The sequence below is a fragment of the Ranitomeya imitator genome, chromosome 5 (assembly GCF_032444005.1).
Source record: "Ranitomeya imitator isolate aRanImi1 chromosome 5, aRanImi1.pri, whole genome shotgun sequence".
In the NCBI taxonomy this organism is placed as follows: domain Eukaryota; kingdom Metazoa; phylum Chordata; class Amphibia; order Anura; family Dendrobatidae; genus Ranitomeya; species Ranitomeya imitator.
In genome coordinates this window covers 608145419-608169689 of record NC_091286.1, presented here as the reverse complement: position 1 = coordinate 608169689, position 24271 = coordinate 608145419, and the positions used below count along the sequence as shown (strand labels likewise).

Genomic DNA, 24271 nt, shown 5'->3' with positions numbered 1-24271 from the left:
TTAGCTCAGGGCCATTTTTCATGACGATAGATTCCCTTTGAGGACACAAGGAAGAAATTACGGCAGGAGATAAACGTTGTACGGTCAATGTCCATGTTTTTACACAACTGTGAACGCGGCTTTAAATATCTTTTCTGTTTTCTCTTCAGTTGTGCTGTCAAGCTGTGGATACTCCGAGAAATTAAAGATAGATCACAGGGAGATCAAATGAAAAGCCTGGAACATTGTCCGTTAATTTTCACTGCATGAATCCCCAGCAAGGAATTTCTTCATGAAAAATTGAGATGTCACCAGTAAAGAAACTCTGCAGGAAAACTTAAGGTAATGCCTCCCACAAGGATAAAGGGGTGAGGGAAATGTTGATGGAGGGTGTAGTGCATGAAACTTGAAAATAGCTTCAGTTTCTAAAAAATGATTATTATTACAGTTTATAAATGAAATGTATTAGAAAAAGAATAACCAATATAATGTTCTACATTTACCCTAGTAAAGGCGCAATTGCATAATACAGTATTTTGCATACAATGGAAAAGTATTTCCTACCCAGCCAGGTTAGAAAATGACTAATATATTTGGTCCTCTAGTACACAGTATTGGGAACATTTCCTTTCAAAGAGCGCACATACTGTACGATATTTTTAAAGCAAATTCATAGATAAAATTAAATTCTTTATATTTTACCAATATATGGTTTCATAAATTAGGTTGTAAAATTAAGTATCAGTTATTTTAAGCTTTTCAGAGATATGTTTCTTTAGATCTGCCGGAGGGTAAACCCTAAGGCCAGGACACATGACCATATTTTCTCTTATCCGAGAATTGGCCCGACTATTCTAATCACACTTGGATCAATTTCTGATCACAGACTGATTACAGTGTGATCCAATTTTCTCGGATGTGGAGAAGATGTAATAAAAAATTCTCATCTACTCCATTCTGTTAGTCCATGAAAATTGCGGATGTCTTTTGAGTGTGGTCCGATGTTTTCCAAGGGCTCATTGGCTTCCGTGGCCAAATGCAATTTAAATATTGGATGCACATCAGGCATGCTGTGATTTATTCTTTGTACAGACTCGGTCCAAGGAGAGAATGTGCACGGCCCAATAGCATAGCACTGGTCCGAGTGCTAGCCAATGTTTTGTCGGATTGCACTTAGATCTAAAATACAGTCGTTTCCACGAATCCTGACCCTAAACCTTGATAGAGTTGTGTTGGAAAATCCTTCTAAGGGTATATGCAAATATTACATTTTTTACATGTTTTTCCCATGTGTTTGTGCTGTGAAAATTGAAGCAAAGGGTATGATATTTCCCAAGTCTCTTGCACATACTGCTTATTTTTTCTTTGCAGATTTTAAGCAGTTTCACGTCTGCAGCATGTCGATTCAGTGTTTTTGAAGTTTTTTTCACCCATTCAAATGAATAGGAAAAAAACGCATAATAAAGACATGCAAAAACATGGCAAAAATGCATGTATATTACCCAGCATTTTTCCTACTAAGTCACACATTGTTTTGCACAGAGATCAGAGATGTCTTCGGCTTATATACTTAAAGGTATTCTGTCATCAGGTTTTTGTACAGCTGAGTACAGCATGAGGTAGGGACTAAACCACAGATATCAATGATGTATCATCAGGCTGAGTGCTGTAGTGTTTTTTTTTACAGTGAGGTTTTATTAACCTGGTGATTATCATTGTCTGGACTACAGCAGTGCATGCATGCTAGATTGACTCCTCCCCTCTCCTGTGATAAGCAGCTCACTATCTATAAACAATGCACATACAGAGCCTGGTGTGGGCGGGGTTAGCTGTAGTGTGGGCAGGGTTAGCTTTCTCAAGCTCTGCTACTCTGCTAAATTTATAAACTCTGATTGTGTCAGACCCACTGCACCCAGTAAACTAGGGGATACATGACTGAAACCAGGGTCTCTTTACCTACTTCATGCTGCTCTCAGATGAGGTAGAAAAACATTGCTGACAGGTTCCCTTGAATGGGACTTTGTCAGTACAGGATGACTGTTCAAACTAAGTCCCACTGCTCAGTGCTTCACGGCTGGGCCAATCATTTATACACACCTTCACACCTGCTTGTTTTCCCTCAATCTCCACCCCTTCTTTATTTGATTGACAGCTCTGGCTTCATAGAGCCATTGAAAGGTGGAGATAGATAAAAAACAAGCAGGTGGGAAGGTGTATAAATGACTTGCCCTGCCATGATGCACCGGGTGGCGGTACTTGGTTTCAACAGTCATTCTGTGTGGACAGAGAGTCCCTTTAACCCATACATATACCATTTTAGTGGTTTTGCAGCATTTTCCACTTATTATTATTATTCATTATTATAGCGCCATTTATTCCATGGCGCTTTACATGTGTGGAGGAGTATACATAATAAAAACAAGTACAATAATCTTGAACAATACAAGTCACAACTACAGGAGGAGAGAGGACCCTGCCCGTGAGGGCTCACAATCTACAGGGGATGGGTGAGGATACAGTAGGTGAGGGTAGAGCTGATCGTGCAGCGGTTTGGTCGATCGGTGGTTACTGCAGGTTGTAGTCTTGTTGTAAGAGGTGGGTCTTCAGGTTCTTTTTCAAGGTTTCGATGGTAGGCGAGAGTCTGATGTGTTGTGGTAGAGAGTTCCAGAGTAGGGGTGATGCGCAAGAGAAATCTTGAATGCAATTGTGGGAAGAGGAGATAACAGGGGAATAGAGAAGGAGATCTTGTGAGGATCGGAGGTTGCGTGCAGGAAAGTACCGGGAGATGAGGTCACAGATGTATGGAGGAGACAGGTTGTGGATGGCTTTGTATGTCATGGTTAGGTTTTGTACTGGAGTCTCTGGGTAATGGGAAGCCAGTGAAGGGATTGACAGAGGAGAGAGGCCGGGGAATAGCAGGGAGACAGGTAGATTAGTCGGGCAGCAGAGTTTAGAATAGATTGGAGGGGTGCGAGAGTGTTCGAGGGGAGGCCACAGAGCAGGAGGTAACAGTAGTCAAGGCGGGAGATGATGAGGGCACGGAGTAGGGTTTTTGCAGATTCTTGGTTTTGGAATGTAGGGATCCGTGAAATATTTTTGAGTTGAAGGTGGCAGGAAGAGGAAAGGGCTTGGATATGTGGTTTGAAGGAGAGATCAGTGTCAAGGATTACCCCAAGACAGCGAGCTTGTGAGGCTGGGGAGAGTGGGCAGCCGTTTACTGTAATGGATAGGTTCGTTGGGGGGGTTGCGTGAGACGGGGAAAGACAAATAGTATAGATTTAGGGGGCACCACAGACCAATATAGAAGGGATCCACCCCGGCCTAAACAACAAATGTCATGCAGAAAAGGAAAGAATAAAAATAAACCATAATGGAGGGATCACCTGAGGCTGGATTTAAACATATAATCAATACAATTTTTATTTGAAAAACACACATGTGAACAAGCAAAAAACATTAAAAACACTAAAACTTTGTCACACAATTGACATGGCATCCATATTACAAAATGTTCAAAATAGAACCTTCCACCCTTAATTACCCTCTAGGAAAATATATGATTACCATGTGTAAAATTGTGCTGCCTATATGAACAGCATATCCAGCTTTGTTTTATATGCTAGGCACCTTGAGCAGACAAAACCAGGTATACAGAGAGGTTTAGTATTCCAATAGCTGGCTGATAACAGAGAACCAAGTACTTAGATAAATATACATTGAAAATACTAAATCGACATCACATGACTCTGTAGATAGCCATACTCACAGTATTCACACACAATGGTGTGTCTCCCTGAGATCTTCCTGCTTATAAAGGAGCCTAAATAGCCACATAACAAACACTAAGTACAAATCAGAAGTGAAAAAACCTCACATGGGGAGTGAGTTAAATAAGCCCCTAAATATGCTGAAATAGGCGCCAGCTGGACATGCCACTCAAAGGCAATAGCATGAAATGGCAGCATTAGTAGGATCTACCCATGAGGAGTAAAGTAAGGGTGGAACAAGTGCCTCACACATGTCGCCACCTTAAGTGGCTTCATCAATGACGGGAAAGACGATGGGATGGGGGAAAGATGATGAATTCTGTTTTGTCCGTGTTAAGTTTTAGAAATCTAGCAATGAAGAAGACTGAAATAGCGGACAGACATTGAGGGATTCTGGTTAGTAGGGTGGTGAGTCAATCTTCTGTAATGGTGGAGAAGTTGGTTTTGGAGGTGGAGGGCTGGGTAGTTGGGAGGAAGGGCAATGGGGGTTGTCCACTAAAACTGTCTCTGATGTTCTCAATCTTCTGCTTGAAAAATGAGGCTAAATCTTCAGCTGAGATGAGTGTGGAGGGAGATGGTGCTGGGGGATGGAGGAGAGAATTGAAGGTGTTGAATAACTGTTTAGGGTTATGAGACAGGGAGGATATGAGAGATGATAAGTAGGTTTGTTTTGCTGTGGCAAGTGTGGTCTTGAAAGTAGTGAGGGACTGTTTGAATGCAATGAAGTGCTCGTTGGAGTGGGATCTTTTCCATCTACGCTCTGCAGCCCTGGAAGCTCGCCTCAGATCTTTGGTCAGGCTGGTGTGCCAGGGCTGTCTGTTGATTTTGTGAACTTTGGTATGTGTGAGAGGGGCAAGAGATTCCAAATCTACAGCTATTGTGGTGTTATATAGAGGGGCAGCATAATCCGCATTGTGTAGGGAGCTCATGTCTGTGAGAGGGAGGAGGGATTCAGAGAGTGAGTGTAGATTGAGGTGTTTAAGATTTCTGCGAGGGTGTGCAAGTTTGTGGGGTGGGGATTGTAGACAAGGAGTGGAAAGGGAAGAGAATGTGAGTATATTGTAGTCAGAAAGAGGAAGAGGTGAGCTAGAGAGGTTAGATAGGGAGCAGAGGCGGGTGAAGATGAGGTCCAGTGTGTGACCATCTTTGTGAGTGGCTGCAGAAGACCATTGAGTGAGGCCGAAGGAGGAAGTGAGAGATTGAAGTTTAGTGGCAGCTGAGAGGGAAGTGTCAATGGGGATGTTGAAGTCGCCCATGATGATGATATTGAAATGAATGCTGATAAAGTGCATCAAAAGCAAATGTAAAAACGACATCAAGTACATATCAAAAATGCAGTGTCTGCCAAGAGAGATGTCACTGGTGCAGAAATCTCTGCTGCAAATACTGAATGTGTGCACATTCCTTAAATCTCCCCTGTGCTGTCAAAGAAGAGTAACGCATCATATAATAATATTGGGCTCTTATTAGTAGAGATGAGCAGTGTTTGAGTCGAACTGTTCGCCAACTTCAAATTCGAGCTGTTTTGGGCGGTGTTCGAGTCGTTTGTCGAACTCGAACAATTTGCTTAAAATTCGGCTGTTCGAGTTTCTGTTCGATAACTGTTCGTTCACCAAAAGCCTAACTTGATATGCACATTAAAACTGTTTATCATTGTTAATAGACTGTGTCAGTGTATAGTGGGCGGGGGCCGGGGGTTAGTTCTGTGCTGAAATGATGCCGATTTCCATTTTTTTTCTATCCTGCATTTACAGTGGGGCGGTGCAGTCTCTCAGCCCATCAGCAGTGCACACACACACACACACACAGCTATGTGCATGTGATGCACACAACCAAGGGCATGTGTCATTGGCTATTTATGTCACATGTCCTTGCCCTATAAGAACCAGCCATTTTCCCCGTCCCCACCATTTTCTCACTGCTGCAGCTTTGTGTTAGACGGCACCGCTGCTGCTGTGGGCGCTATACAGTCAGAGTCTTTTTTTGCAAGCAAATTTTCTGAGAGATAGGTTTAGGGAGTCGGGAGTCGGGACTAGTTGTAATATCAGCCCTTTTCAGGGTAGATTACAGCAGTTCATAGCACCTTTTGCCAGGCAGGTCTGTGCCAGTGCTGTGCAAGTGTTTGTCACAGCATTTGGTGTAATCTAGCTCAGCCAATCCTATTGGGCTAGTAGCATTGTCTGGTAGTCATCTGAGTAGCCCGCCTGTGAAGTTAGCTACACCGCCTGTGTATCTAAATTTTTACTGCATCTAACCCAGGAAATTGTTTTGGGCTTAGTAGAAGTGTCTGCACATCAGCGGAGTAGCCCGCCTGTGAAGCTAGCTACACAGCCTGTGTATCTAAAGTTTTACTGCATCTAGCAGTAAATCTTTTTGGGCTTAGTAGCGATGTCTGCACGTCAGCGGAGTAGCCCGCCGGTGAAGCTAGCTACACCGCCTGTTTATCTAAATTTTTACTGCATCTAACCCAGTAAATCTTTTTGGGCTTAGTAGCAGAGACTGCACGTCAGCGGAGTAGCCCACCTGTGAAGCTAGCTACACTGCCTGTGTATCTAAATTTTTACTGCATCTAACCCAGTAAATAGTTTTGGGCCTAGGAGCAATGTCTGCACGTCAGCGGAGTAGCCCGCCTGTGAAGCTAGCTACACCGCCTGTTTATTTAAATTTTTACTGCATCTAACCCAGTAAATCTTTTTGGGCTTAGTAGGAGTGTCTACACGTCAGTGGAGTAGCCCGCCTGTGAAGCTAGCTACACCGCCTGTGTATCTAAATTTTTTCTGCATCTAACCCAGTAAATCGTTTTGGGCCTAGGAGCAGTGTCTGCACGTCAGCGGAGTAGCCTGCCTGTGAAGCTAACTACCCCGCCTGTGTATCTAAATTTTTACTGCATCTAACCCAGTAAATAGTTTTCGGCTTAGTAGCACTGTCTGCACGTCAGCGGAGTAGCCCGCCTGTGAAGCTAATTACACCACCTGTGTATCTAAATTTTTACTGCATCTAACCCAGTAAATCTTTTTGGGCTTAGTAGCAGTGTCTGCACGTCAGCGGAGCAGCCCGCCTGTGAAGCTAGCTATACCGCCTGTATATCTAAATTTTTACTGCATCTAACCCAGTAAATAGTTTTGGGCCTAGGAGCAGTGTCTGCACATCAGCGGAGTAGCCAGCCTGTAAAGCTAGCTACACTGCCTGTGTATCTAAATTTTTACTGCATCTAACCCAGTAAATCTTTTTGGGCTTAGAGGCAATGTCTGCACATCAGCGGAGTAGCCCGCCTGTGAAGCTAGCTACACCACCTGTGTATGTAAATTTTCTGCATCTAACCCAGAAAATTGTATTGGGCCTAGGAGCAGTGTCTGCACGTCAGCGGAGTAGCCCGCCTGTGAAGCCAACTACACCGCCTGTGTATCTAAATTTTTACTGCATCTAACCCAGTAAATAGTTTTGGGCCTAGGAGCAGTGTCTGCACGTCAGCGGAGTAGCCTGCCTGTGAAGCTAGCTACACCACCTGTGTATCTAAATTTTTACTGCATCTAACCCAGTAAATAGTTTTGGCCTAGGAGCAGTGGCTGCACGTCAGCGGAGTAGCCCGCCTGTGAAGCTAGCTACACCACCTGTGTATCTAAATTTTTACTGCATCTAACCCAGTAAATAGTTTTGGGCCTAGGAGCAGTTTGTCTGCACGTCAGCAGAGTAGCCTGCCTGTGAAGCTAGCTACATCGCCTGTGTATCTAAATTTTTGCAACTAACCCAGTAAATAGCTTTGGGTCTAGGAGCAGTATCTGCACATTAGCTGAGTAGTCCACCTGTGAAGCTAGCTACATCGCCTGTGTATCTAAATTTTTGCAATTAACCCAGTAAATTGTTTTGGGCCTAGGAGCAGTGTCTGCACGTCAGCGGAGTAGCCCGCCTGTGAAGCTAACTATACCGCCTATGTATCTAAATTTTTACTGCATCTAACCCAGTAAATAGTTTTGGGCCTAGCAGCAGTGTCTGCACGTCAGCGGAGTAGCCCGCCTGTGAAGCTAGCTACACCACCTGTGTATCTAAATTTTTACTGCATCTAACCCAGTAAATAGTTTTGGGCCTAGGAGCAGTGTCTGCACGTCAGCGGAGTAGCCTGCCTGTGAAGCTAACTACCCCACCTGTGTATCTAAATTTTTACTGCATCTAACCCAGCAAATAGTTTTCGGCTTAGTAGCACTGTCTGCACGTCAGCAGAGTAGCCCGCCTGTGAAGCTAATTACACCACCTGTGTATCTAAATTTTTTCTGCATCTAACCCAGTAAATCATTTTGGGCCAAGGAGCAGTGTCTGCACGTCAGCGGAGTAGCCTGCCTGTGAAGCTAACTACCCCGCCTGTGTATCTAAATTTTTACTGCATCTAACCCAGTAAATAGTTTTCGGCTTAGTAGCACTGTCTGCACGTCAGCGGAGTAGCCCGCCTGTGAAGCTAATTACACCACCTGTGTATCTAAATTTTTACTGCATCTAACCCAGTAAATCTTTTTGGGCTTAGTAGCAGTGTCTGCACGTCAGCGGAGCAGCCCGCCTGTGAAGCTAGCTATACCACCTATATATCTAAATTTTTACTGCATCTAACCCAGTAAATAGTTTTGGGCCTAGGAGCAGTGTCTGCACATCAGCGGAGTAGCCAGCCTGTAAAGCTAGCTACACTGCCTGTGTATCTAAATTTTTACTGCATCTAACCCAGTAAATCTTTTTGGGCTTAGAGGCAATGTCTGCACATCAGCGGAGTAGCCCGCCTGTGAAGCTAGCTACACCACCTGTGTATGTAAATTTTTACTGCATCTAACCCAGAAAATTGTATTGGGCCTAGGAGCAGTGTCTGCACGTCAGCGGAGTAGCCCGCCTTTGAAGCTAACTACACCGCCTGTGTATCTAAATTTTTACTGCATCTAACCCAGTAAATAGTTTTGGGCCTAGGAGCAGTGTCTGCACGTCAGCGGTGTAGCCTGCCTGTGAAGCTAGCTACACCACCTGTGTATCTAAATTTTTACTGCATCTAACCCAGTAAATAGTTTTGGGCCTAGGAGCAGTGTCTGCACGTCAGCGGAGTAGCCCGCCTGTGAAGCTAGCTACACCACCTGTGTATCTAAATTTTTACTGCATCTAACCCAGTAAATAGTTTTGGGCCTAGGAGCAGTTTGTCTGCACGTCAGCAGAGTAGCCTGCCTGTGAAGCTAGCTACATCGCCTGTGTATCTAAATTTTTGCAACTAACCCAGTAAATAGCTTTGGGTCTAGGAGCAGTATCTGCACATTAGCTGAGTAGTCCACCTGTGAAGCTAGCTACATCGCCTGTGTATCTAAATTTTTGCAACTAACCCAGTAAATAGTTTTGGGCCTAGGAGCAGTGTCTGCACGTCAGCGGAGTAGCCCGCCTGTGAAGCTAACTATACCGCCTATGTATCTAAATTTTTACTGCATCTAACCCAGTAAATAGTTTTGGGCCTAGCAGCAGTGTCTGCACGTCAGCGGAGTAGCCCGCCTGTGAAGCTAACTACACCGCCTGTGTATCTAAATTTTTACTGCATCTAACCCAGTAAATAGTTTTGGGCCTAGGAGCAGTGGCTGCACGTCAGCGGAGTAGCCCGCCTGTGAAGCTAGCTACACCACCTGTGTATCTAAATTTTTACTGCATCTAACCCAGTAAATAGTTTTGGGCCTAGGAGCAGTTTGTCTGCACGTCAGCAGAGTAGCCTGCCTGTGAAGCTAGCTACATCGCCTGTGTATCTAAATTTTTGCAACTAACCCAGTAAATAGCTTTGGGTCTAGGAGCAGTATCTGCACATTAGCTGAGTAGTCCACCTGTGAAGCTAGCTACATCGCCTGTGTATCTAAATTTTTGCAACTAACCCAGTAAATTGTTTTGGGCCTAGGAGCAGTGTCTGCACGTCAGCGGAGTAGCCCGCCTGTGAAGCTAACTATACCGCCTATGTATCTAAATTTTTACTGCATCTAACCCAGTAAATAGTTTTGGGCCTAGCAGCAGTGTCTGCACGTCAGCGGAGTAGCCCGCCTGTGAAGCTAGCTACACCACCTGTGTATCTAAATTTTTACTGCATCTAACCCAGTAAATAGTTTTGGGCCTAGGAGCAGTGTCTGCACGTCAGCGGAGTAGCCTGCCTGTGAAGCTAACTACCCCACCTGTGTATCTAAATTTTTACTGCATCTAACCCAGCAAATAGTTTTCGGCTTAGTAGCACTGTCTGCACGTCAGCGGAGTAGCCCGCCTGTGAAGCTAATTACACCACCTGTGTATCTAAATTTTTTCTGCATCTAACCCAGTAAATCATTTTGGGCCAAGGAGCAGTGTCTGCACGTCAGCGGAGTAGCCTGCCTGTGAAGCTAACTACCCCGCCTGTGTATCTAAATTTTTACTGCATCTAACCCAGTAAATAGTTTTCGGCTTAGTAGCACTGTCTGCACGTCAGCGGAGTAGCCCGCCTGTGAAGCTAATTACACCACCTGTGTATCTAAATTTTTACTGCATCTAACCCAGTAAATCTTTTTGGGCTTAGTAGCAGTGTCTGCACGTCAGCGGAGCAGCCCGCCTGTGAAGCTAGCTATACCACCTATATATCTAAATTTTTACTGCATCTAACCCAGTAAATAGTTTTGGGCCTAGGAGCAGTGTCTGCACATCAGCGGAGTAGCCAGCCTGTAAAGCTAGCTACACTGCCTGTGTATCTAAATTTTTACTGCATCTAACCCAGTAAATCTTTTTGGGCTTAGAGGCAATGTCTGCACATCAGCGGAGTAGCCCGCCTGTGAAGCTAGCTACACCACCTGTGTATGTAAATTTTTACTGCATCTAACCCAGAAAATTGTATTGGGCCTAGGAGCAGTGTCTGCACGTCAGCGGAGTAGCCCGCCTTTGAAGCTAACTACACCGCCTGTGTATCTAAATTTTTACTGCATCTAACCCAGTAAATAGTTTTGGGCCTAGGAGCAGTGTCTGCACGTCAGCGGTGTAGCCTGCCTGTGAAGCTAGCTACACCACCTGTGTATCTAAATTTTTACTGCATCTAACCCAGTAAATAGTTTTGGGCCTAGGAGCAGTGTCTGCACGTCAGCGGAGTAGCCCGCCTGTGAAGCTAGCTACACCACCTGTGTATCTAAATTTTTACTGCATCTAACCCAGTAAATAGTTTTGGGCCTAGGAGCAGTTTGTCTGCACGTCAGCAGAGTAGCCTGCCTGTGAAGCTAGCTACATCGCCTGTGTATCTAAATTTTTGCAACTAACCCAGTAAATAGCTTTGGGTCTAGGAGCAATATCTGCACATTAGCTGAGTAGTCCACCTGTGAAGCTAGCTACATCGCCTGTGTATCTAAATTTTTGCAACTAACCCAGTAAATAGTTTTGGGCCTAGGAGCAGTGTCTGCACGTCAGCGGAGTAGCCCGCCTGTGAAGCTAACTATACCGCCTATGTATCTAAATTTTTACTGCATCTAACCCAGTAAATAGTTTTGGGCCTAGCAGCAGTGTCTGCACGTCAGCGGAGTAGCCCGCCTGTGAAGCTAACTACACCGCCTGTGTATCTAAATTTTTACTGCATCTAACCCAGTAAATAGTTTTGGGCCTAGGAGCAGTGTCTGCACGTCAGCGGAGTAGCCCGCCTATGAAGCTAGCTACACCACCTGTGTATCTAAATTTTTACTGCATCTAACCCAGTAAATAGTTTTGGGCCTAGGAGTAGTGTCTGCACGTCAGCGGAGTAGCCCGCCTGTGAAGCTAGCTACACCACCTGTGTATCTAAATTTTTACTGCATCTAACCCAGTAAATAGTTTTGGGCCTAGGAGCAGTTTGTCTGCACGTCAGCAGAGTAGCCCGCCTGTGAAGCTAGCTACATCGCCTGTGTATCTAAATTTTTGCAACTAACCCAGTAAATAGCTTTGGGCCTAGGAACAGTGTCTGCACATCAGCTGAGTAGTCCGCCTGTGAAGCTAGCTACATCGCCTGTGTATCTAAATTTTTGCAACTAACCCAGTAAATAGTTTTGGGCATAGGAGCAGTGTCTGCACGTCAGCAGAGTAGCCCGCCTGTGAAGCTAACTATACCGCCTATGTATCTAAATTTTTACTGCATCTAACCCAGTAAATAGTTTTGGGCCTAGCAGCAGTGTCTGCACGTCAGCGGAGTAGCCCGCCTGTGAAGCTCGCTACACCGTCTGTGTATCTAAATTTTTACTGCATCTAACCCAGTAAATAGTTTTGAGCATAGGAGCAGTGTCTGCACATGTTATGAAAGGCAATTCAGTACCACAATGGACATAGCGGTCAGAGCACATACAGTGATCTGACAATAACCCAAAATCATAGAACGAGCTCTGAGACGTGGGAACTCTGCAGACCGCAATCCCTAATCCTCTCCAAACAACACTAGAGGCAGCCGTGGATTGCGCCTAACTCTGCCTAAGCAACTCGGCACAGCCTGAGAAACTAACTAGCCTGAAGATAGAAAATAAGCCTACCTTGCCTCAGAGAAATACCCCAAAGGAAAAGGCAGCCCCCCACATATAATGACTGTGAGTTAAGATGAAAAGACAAACGTAGAGATGAAATAGATTCAGCAAAGTGAGGCCCGACTTTCTTAACAGAGCGAGGACAGAAAAGGTAACTTTGCGGTCTACACAAAACCCTAAAGAAAACCACGCAAAGGGGGCAAAAAGACCCTCCGTACCGAACTAACGGCACGGAGGTACACCCTTTGCGTCCCAGAGCATCCAGCAAAAAATTAGACAAGCTGGACAGAAAAAATAGCAAACAAATAGCAAAGAAGAACTTAGCTATGCAGAGCAGCAGGCCACAGGAATGATCCAGGGAAAAGCAAGTCCAACACTGGAACATTGACAGGAAGCCAGGATCAAAGCATTAGGTGGAGTTAAGTAGAGAAGCACCTAACGACCTCACCAGACACCTGAGGGAAGAAACTCAGAAGCCGCAGTACCACTTCCCTCCACCAACAGAAGCTCACAGAGAGAATCAGCCGAAGTACCACTTGTGACCACAGGAGGGAGCTCTGCCACAGAATTCACAACAGCACATCAGCGAAGTAGCCCGCCTGTGAAAGGGATTTTCCACTACTTTCAATTAACCCCCCAATGTATCCCCCCAGGGCCCCTAATGAATTTTGTAAATACCGTCTGTTGCCGTTTTCGCCTGTGAGTGGCGCTATGGTGGCGGCTGAGTCCGAGTCACGTGACCCCCAGGCTGCAGCCGCCGCTAATGTCCGCCGACGTCACATCAATTTCCAGACTCTGGAGGCTGGGGCGGCGCTGGGGCTGCGAGGCTGTGCTGTGATGTGCGGGTGGGGCTGGGCAGGGATGTGTACACTGTGATGGGATGTGCACGCTGTGATGGGATGGGCGGGGGGTCTTCGTACTGGCGCCGGGTTGTGCGGTGGGGCTGCGCCGGGATGTGTGGTGGGGCTGCGGCAGGATGTGCCGGCGCTGGGCGGTGTGGTGGTGCTGCGCTGGGATGTGTGGGCGCCGCGAGGTACTGGAGTCTGTGGGTGTGTGCGGTGGGTCCGCTGGCCATGCTTTGGTATGCTGCAGCCAGCCGGGGAGGATTCATTGGTGTGTGTGTCTCTGTGTGCAGGCAACATCCGATGGGACTACAAGTCCCATCGGGTGATGCCTGCTACAGTGATAGTGAGTGACACATTAGCAAATGATAGGGCAACAGTAGTCTCATCATCCAGCTAATGTGTTGAATGTAAAAAAAAAAACACATACAGTACATACAACATACATACATGGAACACACATACAGACATACATACAACATACATACAGACATACAACACACATACAACATACAGACATACACCATATGACATGCACCATGTGACATGCACCATGTAACATACGACATGCACCATGCGACATATGACATGCACCATGCAGCATGCGACATGCACCATGTGACATGTGACATGCACCATGCGACATGCACCATGCGACATATGACATGCACCATGCGACATACACCATGCGACATGCACCATGCGACATACGAAATGCACTATGTGACATGCACCATGAGACATGCACCATGCTGCATGCACCATGCGGCATGCAAGATGCAACATGCATCAAGTGACATACAGCATGTACCATGCGGCATGCGACATGCACCATGTGACATGCGACATGCACCATGTGACATGCACCATGCAACATGCACCATGTGACATACGATGTGTGACATATGACATGCACCATGCGACATGCACCATGCGACATGCACCATGCGACATGCACCATACGACATGCGACATAGGACATGCACCATGCAACATGCAGCATGCGACACACCATGCGACATTTGACATGCTGCATGTGACATATGACATGCACCATGCGACATGCATCATGCAACATACAGCATGCCACATACAGTACATACATACAGTACATACAGACAATACATACATATAGACATACAGTACATTAAACATATATTACAAACTCACCATCACTTGTCACTTTGATCCCCGAAGCCAGTGTCACCTGCAAAAAATATTAAAATAATAATCAAACACTATACAGTGTCCCTTGACGATCTCCCATGGAGAACAACAGCATCAGCTGATGCAACCGCTCTCCAGGGGCTCAAGGAATACAATGATGGAAGGTATCCTTCCACAATGTATTCCTCACAATGTATTCCTACGCCCCTGTGAGAAAATAGTCCCTAGTCTCACTTCTGGCACTGCTGTGTGAGAAAGTTCCCACGCAGCTTTTGCCATAAAGTGAGACCAGTGAACAAAGGAAACCTCTCAGTTATGCACTGCAGGAGCCATTGTCTCCTGTCAGTGTGTTACTGGAGGTCCTATAGAGCAGTGACATCACCCGATGTCACTGTTCTATAGGGGACATCGTCGTGGGACACTCGTCATTAATTGGAGTACGGCGGAAAGTGAGTATACCGTTTATTATTTTTAATTTTTTTGCAGGCAATCGAGTATGGTAAGTATGGTTAAATTAAGAATATTAAAATACTTTTTCCTGGCTGTGTCTTTATTTTTTTTTAACTCTTTCACTACTATAGGATTAATAATGGATAGGCGTCTTATTGACGCCTCTCCATTATTAACAGGGCTTAATGTCACCTTACAATAGCAAGGTGACATTAACCCCTTATTACCCCATATCCCACCACTACTCGGGAGTGGGGAGAAAGGGGCTAACTGATGGAATTGGCGCATCTTACAGATGTGCCATTTCTGGGGCGGCTGCAAACTGGTATTTGTAGCCGGGGGGGGGGGGGGGGGGGGGCATTATCCATGGCTCCTCTCTAGGCTATGAATATCAGCCCACAGCTGTCTGCGTAGCCTTTCTGGCTATAAAATGTTGGGGGACCCCATGTCATTTTTTTTAGGGGTCCCCCTATTTTAATAGCCAGTAAAGGCTATGCAGACAGCTGCGGGCTGATATTCATAGCCTGGCAGGGGCCATGGGTATTACACCCTTCCCAGGCTACAACTGTTGGCCCCCGGCTGTCAGCTTTCTCCCTCTGGCGCAGAAAATTGCGCAGGAGCCCACGCCATTTTTTTAAATTTTTTTTTAACTGAAACATATTGTTCATTAACCCCTTTCTGCCAGCTGACGGAATAGTACATCAGCTGGCAGTATCCCCCGCTTTGAGGCGGGCTTCGGCGGTGAGCCCACGTCAAAGCCGCAACATGTCAGCTGTTTTCAATAAAAAAAATTACATGATCGCTAAACAGCATGTACTACGGAGGACAGAGAATGAACTTCAATCCAATATTGCAGCCAGCATGCAGCCAGCGGGTAAGGAAAGGGTGAATCAAACACCCAAAAACCCCGCCTCTATGGCTGAAAATTGTTCCCTCCAAAATCAGGTGACAGAGTCCCTTTAAGGCCTGTGCACCCGAAAAGCATGTATAGTGTGCTGTTTCGCTTTTCTTATATTCATATACAGTGGGGCAAAAAAGTATTTAGTCAGTCAGCAATAGTGCAAGTTCCACCACTTAAAAAGATGAGAGGCGTCTGTAATTTACATCATAGGTAGACCTCAACTATGGGAGACAAACTGAGAAAAAAAAATCCAGAAAATCACATTGTCTGTTTTTTTATCATTTTTTTTGCATATTATGGTGGAAAATAAGTATTTGGTCAGAAACAAACAATCAAGATTTCTGGCTCTCACAGACCTGTAACTTCTTCTTTAAGAGTCTCCTCTTTCCTCCACTCATTACCTGTAGTAATGGCACCTTTTTAAACTTGTTATCAGTATAAAAAGACACCTGTGCACACCCTCAAACAGTCTGACTCCAAACTCCACTATGGTGAAGACCAAAGAGCTGTCAAAGGACACCAGAAACAAAATTGTAGCCCTGCACCAGGCTGGGAAGACTGAATCTGCAATAGCCAACCAGCTTGGAGTGAAGAAATCAACAGTGGGAGCAATAATTAGAAAATTGAAGACATACAAGACCACTGATAATCTCCCTCGATCTGGGGCTCCACGCAAACTCCCACCCCGTGGGGTCAGAATGATCACAAGAACGGTGAGCAAAAATCTCAGAACCACGCTGGGGGACCTAGTGAATGAACTGCAGAGAGCTGGGACCAATGTAACAAGGCCTACCATAAGTAACACACTACGCCACCATGGACTCAGATACTGCAGTGTCAGACGTGTTCCACTGCTTAAGCCAGTACATGTCCGGGCCCGTCTGAAGTTTGCTAGAGAGCATTTGGATGATCCAGAGGAGTTTTGGGAGAATGTCCTATGGTCTGATGAAACCAAACTGGAACTGTTTGGTAGAAACACAACTTGTCGTGTTTGGAGGAAAAAGAATACTGAGTTGCATCCATCAAACACTATACCTACTGTAAAGCATGGTGGTGGAAACATCATGCTTTGGGGCTGTTTCTCTGCAAAGGGGCCAGGACGACTGATCCGGGTACATGAAAGAATGAATGGGGCCATGTATCGTGAGATTTTGAGTGCAAACCTCCTTCCATCAGCAAGGGCATTGAAGATGAAACGTGGCTGGGTCTTTCAACATGACAATGATCCAAAGCACACCGCCAGGGCAACGAAGGAGTGGCTTCGTAAGAAGCATTTCAAGGTCCTGGAGTGGCCTAGCCAGTCTCCAGATCTCAACCCTATAGAAAACCTTTGGAGGGAGTTGAAAGTCCGTGTTGCCAAGCGAAAAGCCAAAAACATCACTGCTCTAGAGGAGATCTGCATGGAGGAATGGGCCAACATACCAACAACAGTGTGTGGCAACCTTGTGAAGACTTACAGAAAACGTTTGACCTCTGTCATTGCCAACAAAGGATATATTACAAAGTATTGAGATGAAATTTTGTTTCTGACCAAATACTTATTTTCCACCATAATATGCAAATAAAATGTTAAAAAAACAGACAATGTGATTTTCTGGATTTTTTGTTCTCAGTTTGTCTCCCATAGTTGAGGTCTACCTATGATGTAAATTACAGACGCCTCTCATCTTTTTAAGTGGTGGAACTATCACTATTGCTGACTGACTAAATACTTTTTTGCCCCACTGTATCTATCTATAGATATATCTGGATAGATATATCTATTGATAGATGTATGGATAGTGCAGGGTGTGTGTCCACTGTCGGTATTACATCCGAATTAGCTGCAGATTGGATGCTGCGTACTTGTAGTCCCATCGGATGATGCCTGCACACACACCTCAAAAGACCCCCGAACAGTCCCGCACACACCCGAACAGCCAGGCACACACATCTGAACAGCCCGCAGACCCCGCCCGCACACACATACACACGCACAGTCACTGCCCACATTCCGCCCACACACTTCCCTCCTCCCGAACTGCATCGTTTCTCGGACCCACATCCGCAGCAAAACTGCAGATCTTTTTTACATCTGCGGTTTTGCTGCGGATGTGCCCGACTCAATGAAAAGTCTAAGGGTGCACAAACGCTGCAGTTCGGCACAAAAGAAGTGACATGCTGCAGAAAAAAAAGCTGCGTTTCGGTGCGGCCTTTTCCGCAGCATGTATACAACAAGCCTGCAGCTCCAATAGACTTACATTGGCTGTGCACTACACTGCAGATTTGATGCAAGTCCGTGCGGCAAAAAACGCTGTGATCTGCAATCAAATCCGCAACATGTGCACACAGCCTTAGCATTTAGTGAACCTAGCAAAAAAGCCAAGCAAAAAACAAGTGTGGGATTTGCACTTTTTTGCAATTTCATCGCACTTTGTATTTTTTTCACATTTTCTGTTACACGACATGGTAAAACCAATGGTGTCGTTCAAAAGTAGAACTTGTCCCGCAAAAGATAAGCCCTCACATGGCCATATTGATGGAAAAATTATGGCTCTGAAAAGAAGGGGAGCGATGAACGAAAATGAAAAAAGCTCCAGGAGTGAAGGGGTTTAGAAACATGGATATGGACATATCTATGGAAATAGATATAGATATATAGATATATCTCTGTATGTATCTATCTATCCATCCCATATCTATCTATCTATTATCTATCTATCATCTATCTACCTATCTATCTATCTATCTGTGTAATGGAGTGTGGGTTGGACAAATGTAAAAGAGGAGGTTGGACAGAAATGACATCACAAATCTTGAAGATAGAGGAGGGAGGGGTTTGGGTGTGTTTTAGAGTGGGTGTCGTAGGTTCGGGCTTAGGCTATGGGCACACGTTCAGGATTTCTTGCAGAAAATTCCTGAGAAAAACCAAACATGTTCTGCAAGAAATCCGCAAGAAAACCGCATGTGATTTTGCCGCGGTTTTGCTGCGGTTTTTTCCGGACTCTTCCAAATGCATTTTGTAGTGGGAAATCCGCAACAAAAACGCTAAATTAATGAACATGCTGCGGTTTTTACCGCGATGCGTTTTTTTCGCGGAAAAAAACGCATCATGTGCACAAAACATGCGGAATTCATTCTAAATGATGGGATGCTTAATGTATGCGTTTTTTGCAGTTTTATAGCGTTTTTATCAGGAAAAAACGCAACATGTGCACACAGCCTTAGAAGTCAGTGCAATGCATAGTGGAACTTGTAGTATTAGAGCACAATAAGTCAGGAGAAAGGAAGTTGTCGATTAACCCCATGAGAACTGGATCCAGCACTGAAGATGTGCTGCTACAGCATGATAAAAGGTAATATTGCTAAAATAAACACAATAAAACAGATGTTTTCAGTGGCACATAATAGCAAGATTTATGAAAAAAAGAGTTATTGTAGTGGACAACTTCTTGAAGCTAACTACACCACCTGTGTATCTAAATTTTTACTGCATCTAACCCAGTAAATCCTTTTCGGCCTAGTACCACAGTTTGGCCACTCAGTTCTGCTCAGTTTTCATCCAACGTTTTTTGTGCCAACAACAGCAGATGCAGAGTTGCCAATTCGTTAAGCACCAAAATGAGTAGCAAAAGGCCTGCTGCTGGTGGAATGGGGAATAGGCATGTTGGAAAGGGAAAAAAGGTTGTGTCCGTGGGGTAGGTGGTAAAGCAACAGTAACATCTGCAGAAGAAAGACCATCTTCCAGCCAAAGTAAGATGTCTACTTCTTTTCGTGGACAATCTGATATGATCCCTTTCTTATGACCATCGCTACGAGCATCTCTAAAAATTCCAGAGGAGGCACAAAAACACCAGGTGCTTGAAAGGATATCAAGTGCTCGTTCAAGTGGGCACTCCTCCATGTCAACTTCAACATCACAACTACTCCAGTCCTCAGAGGTGTCACCCCAATCGCACTTGCTTCCTCACAGCTCCCAAGTCTCCAGCCGCCTCTGTGACAGTGGGGACAGCAGTCGCACATTGTTTTGGACGCAGACCTTCCACCTCTTTACCCGCAACAGCCAGTGTGATTGGCAGGTGGTCAGGACATTTGCAAGTGGAAATACCTGCTGGTGTTGAGCGCTCTCTGACATCGAGACCACATTTTTATCAAGGCAACGTAACAGCTCCACCTGCACCTTCCTCACAGACCAGCAGTTTGCCGGGGACACCCTATTCAACCCCGTCTAAGCACGGCAGCCAGCCCTCCATCCCTCAGATGTGGACAAGTAAAAGACCATTTCCTCCTAGCCATGACAAAGCTAAGATGTTGAATTTCACCATCTGCAAGCTGTTGGCTACAGAAATACTGCCTTTCCACCTGGTGGACACAGAGGATTTTCGAGACCTTATGTCCGTCGCAGTGCCCCAGTACCAAATGCCCAGTCGCCAATACTTCTCAAAGAAAGCTGTGCCTGCACTACACCAGCATGTCGCACACAACATCACCACTTCCTTGAGAAACTCTGTGTGTGACAGGGTGCATTTCACCACAGACACTTGGACGAATAGACATGGACAGGGGTGCTCCATGTCGGTGACTGGGCACTGGGTAACTATGGTGACATCAGGAGAAGGGGCTGCTGTCCAAGTCTTGCCATCCCCACGAGTTGCTCATCGATCCTCTTTATCTAGAAGTTCCTCCACTGCTTCTGCCTCCTCAATCTCCTCTCGGTCCTCAACCTGCACCCAAAGCCTGTCTGGTAATGTCACCCACGTTCTAACTGCACAGAAGGAATCCTGCACACCTCCTTACTATGTTGTCACCAGAGCTCAACGACATCAGGCGGTGTTTACATTGAAATGTCTTGGAAATGTGAGTCACACAGCTGAGGAGTTGTGGTCAGCTCTGGAGACCGAGTTCCATCAATGGTTGTCTCCACTTAACTTGCAGCCAGGGAAGGCCATGTGCGACAATGCTGCAAACCTGGGTGTGGCCCTTCGCCGGGGCAATGTCACACACGTGCCTTGTATGGCTCACGTTTTGAACCTGGTTGTCCAGCAATTTTTAATCCCACTATCCCGGACTAGATGGGCTTCTGCAGAGGGCACAGTCGCTGTGTGCTCACTTCTGCCGTTCGCATCCTGCAGCTCAACAACTAACATCACTACAGAAGTCGTTGGGTCTGCCAGTTCACCGGCTAAAATGCGATGTGCCCACACGGTGGAATTCAACTCTGCACATGTTGCAGTGACTGAGGCAGCACCGACGAGCCCTGGTGCAATACGTTATGATGTATAGCCTGGGCCAATGAGATCCAGAGGTGGGGCAAATCACCCTTCTACACAGTTTTGAAATAGTGACGAAGATGTTTAGTGCTGACGATGCCATTATCAGCATGACTATTCCGGTGATTTACATGCTGGAGCACACCTTAAACAGTATTCGGAGTCCGGTGGTGGAACAAGAGGAGGAGGAGGAACAGGAGGAGTCATAAGCGAAAGGGATAATATCTCCAAGGTCCAGACGGTCGGCAGCACCAAGGCGGCTGGCATTGGAGGCTAGGGGAGAGGGATTACCGAGGGCGCTTGGTAGCAGCCAAACTATTGAGGAAGATGCAGGAGGCGAGGAAGAAGTGGAGGACGAACTGGTGCTGGGCATGGAAGACTCATCAGATGAGGGAGACCTTGATCAAATTTCTGTTGTGTGAGGTTGGGGGGAGAGGGCAGAGGAAGGAAGCATGATTCTCACCTCGCTGCCACCAAGAAAACAAGGACTTGGTCCTCCTGGATGCGCAAGACATATGAGTGCCATCTTGCTGCACTACCTGCAACATGACCCTCAGATTGTCAGAATCTGAATTAATGCCGACTACTGGGTTGCCTGGGAAGACGAAAAGCTTGATGATTTTTGAAAATCACCTCACCAACCATTTTAAGAAACTCTGGCGAAATCGATGCCACTTAAGTGGTGTCTGTGGCCAAATTTTTGGAAAAAATGGCCACTCTTTTTGGAGTCCCCTTGCTGTGTTTTACATGACGTTGCCATCGTCAATTCCAGGTGGGTGGGGTCATCTGCAGAGTGGTTTACTCATACTATGGCCTGGGATTCAGAGGTCTGCTCCAAAGCTTCAGTGTCTGCTAGTCAGCAGAGTAGCCCACCCATGAAGCAAGCTACACCGCCTGTTTATCTAAGTACTACTTTTTAACTGCATCTAGCCCAGGAAATCCTTTTGGGCCTAGTAGCATTTTGTGCTACTCAGCAGAGTACCCCACCCATGAAGCAAGCTATGCCGCCTTCTTCCTTTCTCAATCTAACCCCTCGGCTCTGGGGTGTCCACTCTCCCTCCATCTCTCTCCTTCTCACAGGTGGACTACTGTGTGTTCTCGCACTGTTGTGAATCTTTTGGGCTCAGGCATAAGAAGTCGTCGAGGTAATGGATAATATGTGCCCCCTTAGAAACGTCCATGATGACCCATTTGAGGAAGCAACTAAACGCTTCAAATAGTGAGCAGGATATGGAGCAAACACTTGGGCAAACAGCGATCTATGTAGTATGCTCCTTCACAGAAGCAGCCCAATGGGAGGACACTATTCGGAGGCACGGGTAGTAACTGGACCGCCCCCGCAATGTCTGTTTTGGCCATTAGGGTGCCCCTTCCCAACTTCTTGACCCGCATGATTGCCTCGTCAAAGGAGATACAGTACATAGTACTGTACTTGGTTCCGCGTCGATGTTGTCGTTTACTGACCTGCCCCTTGGATATGACAAATGGTGGATTAGTCTGAATGTATTGGGTTCCTTTTTTGGCACAACTCCCAACGGGGATACCACTACATCTTCTAAGGAAAGTGTTCTGAATGGACCTGCCACCATTCTACCTAAAGATATTTATTTTTTAAATTTCTTTGTCACGACGTCTGGGTGTTGGTGGGGTGATTTTAGATTTTTACTCCAGCCTTTCTTGATTTTAGAAGGGCATGACATGCCTATATCTGTGTCTCCTCCTTCTTTTACTCCTCCACCTCTTTTCTTTTCGCATGACTATATGTACAGTACTTGTGACTTTTCAATGTGTTTGTTGTGTCTTCTGATCAGTTTGTCAGCTTTTGGACACCTTTTAAGGTGTTTTCTATGTGTTTTCTATGTGTTTGTATGTGTTTGCCTGCCATTGGTTTCAATGGGGTTTGATGGTGTTCGTCGAACGTTCGACGAACCGAACTCGAACACTAGGGGGGTGGCTCAACACTACTTATTAGTAATATTAGCTATTTTTACCATTTGTCATAAAAAACATTTTGTGCACTACTTTTTAGAATTCTGCTTTTGCTTTTCTTCACTACTTCTTGAAGTGTTGTATGTCAAAGCTGAAATATCCTTACAGTAAAAAGCCCCCTTATATGGTGAATACAACTGACTTTCCTCCATATAATAAATACTGTTTGACTTTTGTAGGGTTCATGAAATAGAGTGTTCATATACAGGATCTTTATATATGTATTTGAGCCAAATATTCCCAACATTTTGTTATAAGAGTTACCTCCCTACTTTTGTCAATTACTCGTCACTTTTGAACCTTGACCAACTTGTCTACATCTACAACTTAAATATATATTTGAAAGAAAACTGTTGAAATGTTTTATAAATGGGAAATACTTTGACCTACAGTACATAAACCGGGTACTTTATCCATTGTTTCTGCAATATCTCTCTCTTTTTCTGCATCAGCATTTGCAGCTGCCATCTGACATTGAGCGGATGATATAAACAGTTTTCCCATATACTTTTTCTCCTTGGTTTTCGCTCTACTATGTCAAAAGTACAAGCAAACCAAAAACTGAAAATCTGATAATTAATACAATTCACGTCATAAGTACATTTTAATTTGTCAGCAATTGTAAGCCACAACTATCTAATCTAACTTAGTTTACCCGTTAGGTTTGGCATTTATTTACAAGAGCATGTCTGTTTTATTAATTCACAAAATTCAGACCATTTTTTTTCCCATGTCATTTTTTTTTTACTTTTTTTTTTTTCGTTCACACGTCCATATTTTTTCATCAGGTTTTTACATTCCCAAAAAAAAACAATGCAGAAAAAGTTTATTTATGTGTTCCCTAGAAATCAAACAGGGCTCTATTCACTAGAGAAGCCATATTTGCTTGAATAGGTAAGTCAGGACCAGAGTAGGATGTGAACATTCTTGGCCAAAAGTTTTACAACTAGCACGTTTTGATTTTCACAAACTTTGCTGCTTCACTGTTTTTAGATCTTTAGTTAGATGTTTCTATGTTTACTGAAGTGCAATCATAAGCATTTCATAAGCTTCTAATGTCTCATTGACAAATCGATCAAGACTTAACATTCTCAGTGTTGTTGACCCTTATTTTTCAAGACTTCTGCAATCATTCTTCCAGTTGTCAGAAACAATTAAGAAAGGTGTTTCCCCAAAGAAAATAACTTTCTTAGTCCTTTTCCTGTACTTCCTGCAATGTTATTTTCTCAGATTAAGCCTCCATCAGACTGTTTGGGACATCTAGAATAATGATTACCCAGAGAAGAAAAAGTGATCACTAGCATTAGTCTTGTGTCATGACAACAGTAAAGCATTCTGAGACCATTCATGTGAGGGGGCTTTTCATCCATGTAGTGGGCTCACTCACAATTCCTCCTAAGAACACTGCCGGGAATAAAAAATGGCATCTAAACATCCTACA

The 24271-nt window shown here is 45.0% G+C and overlaps 1 protein-coding gene across 25 annotated transcripts in view; it reads left to right on the top strand.

The window, feature by feature from the left end:
- Positions 1-24271, top strand: part of MYT1L (myelin transcription factor 1 like) — a 770605-nt gene that overhangs the window by 174516 nt on the left and 571818 nt on the right. For all 25 annotated transcript variants that reach the window (XM_069728021.1, XM_069728020.1, XM_069728031.1 and 22 more), the window contains exon 2: positions 150-321. The gene's annotated coding sequence lies outside the window, so the exon portion shown is untranslated. The remainder of the gene's footprint in view (positions 1-149; positions 322-24271) is intronic.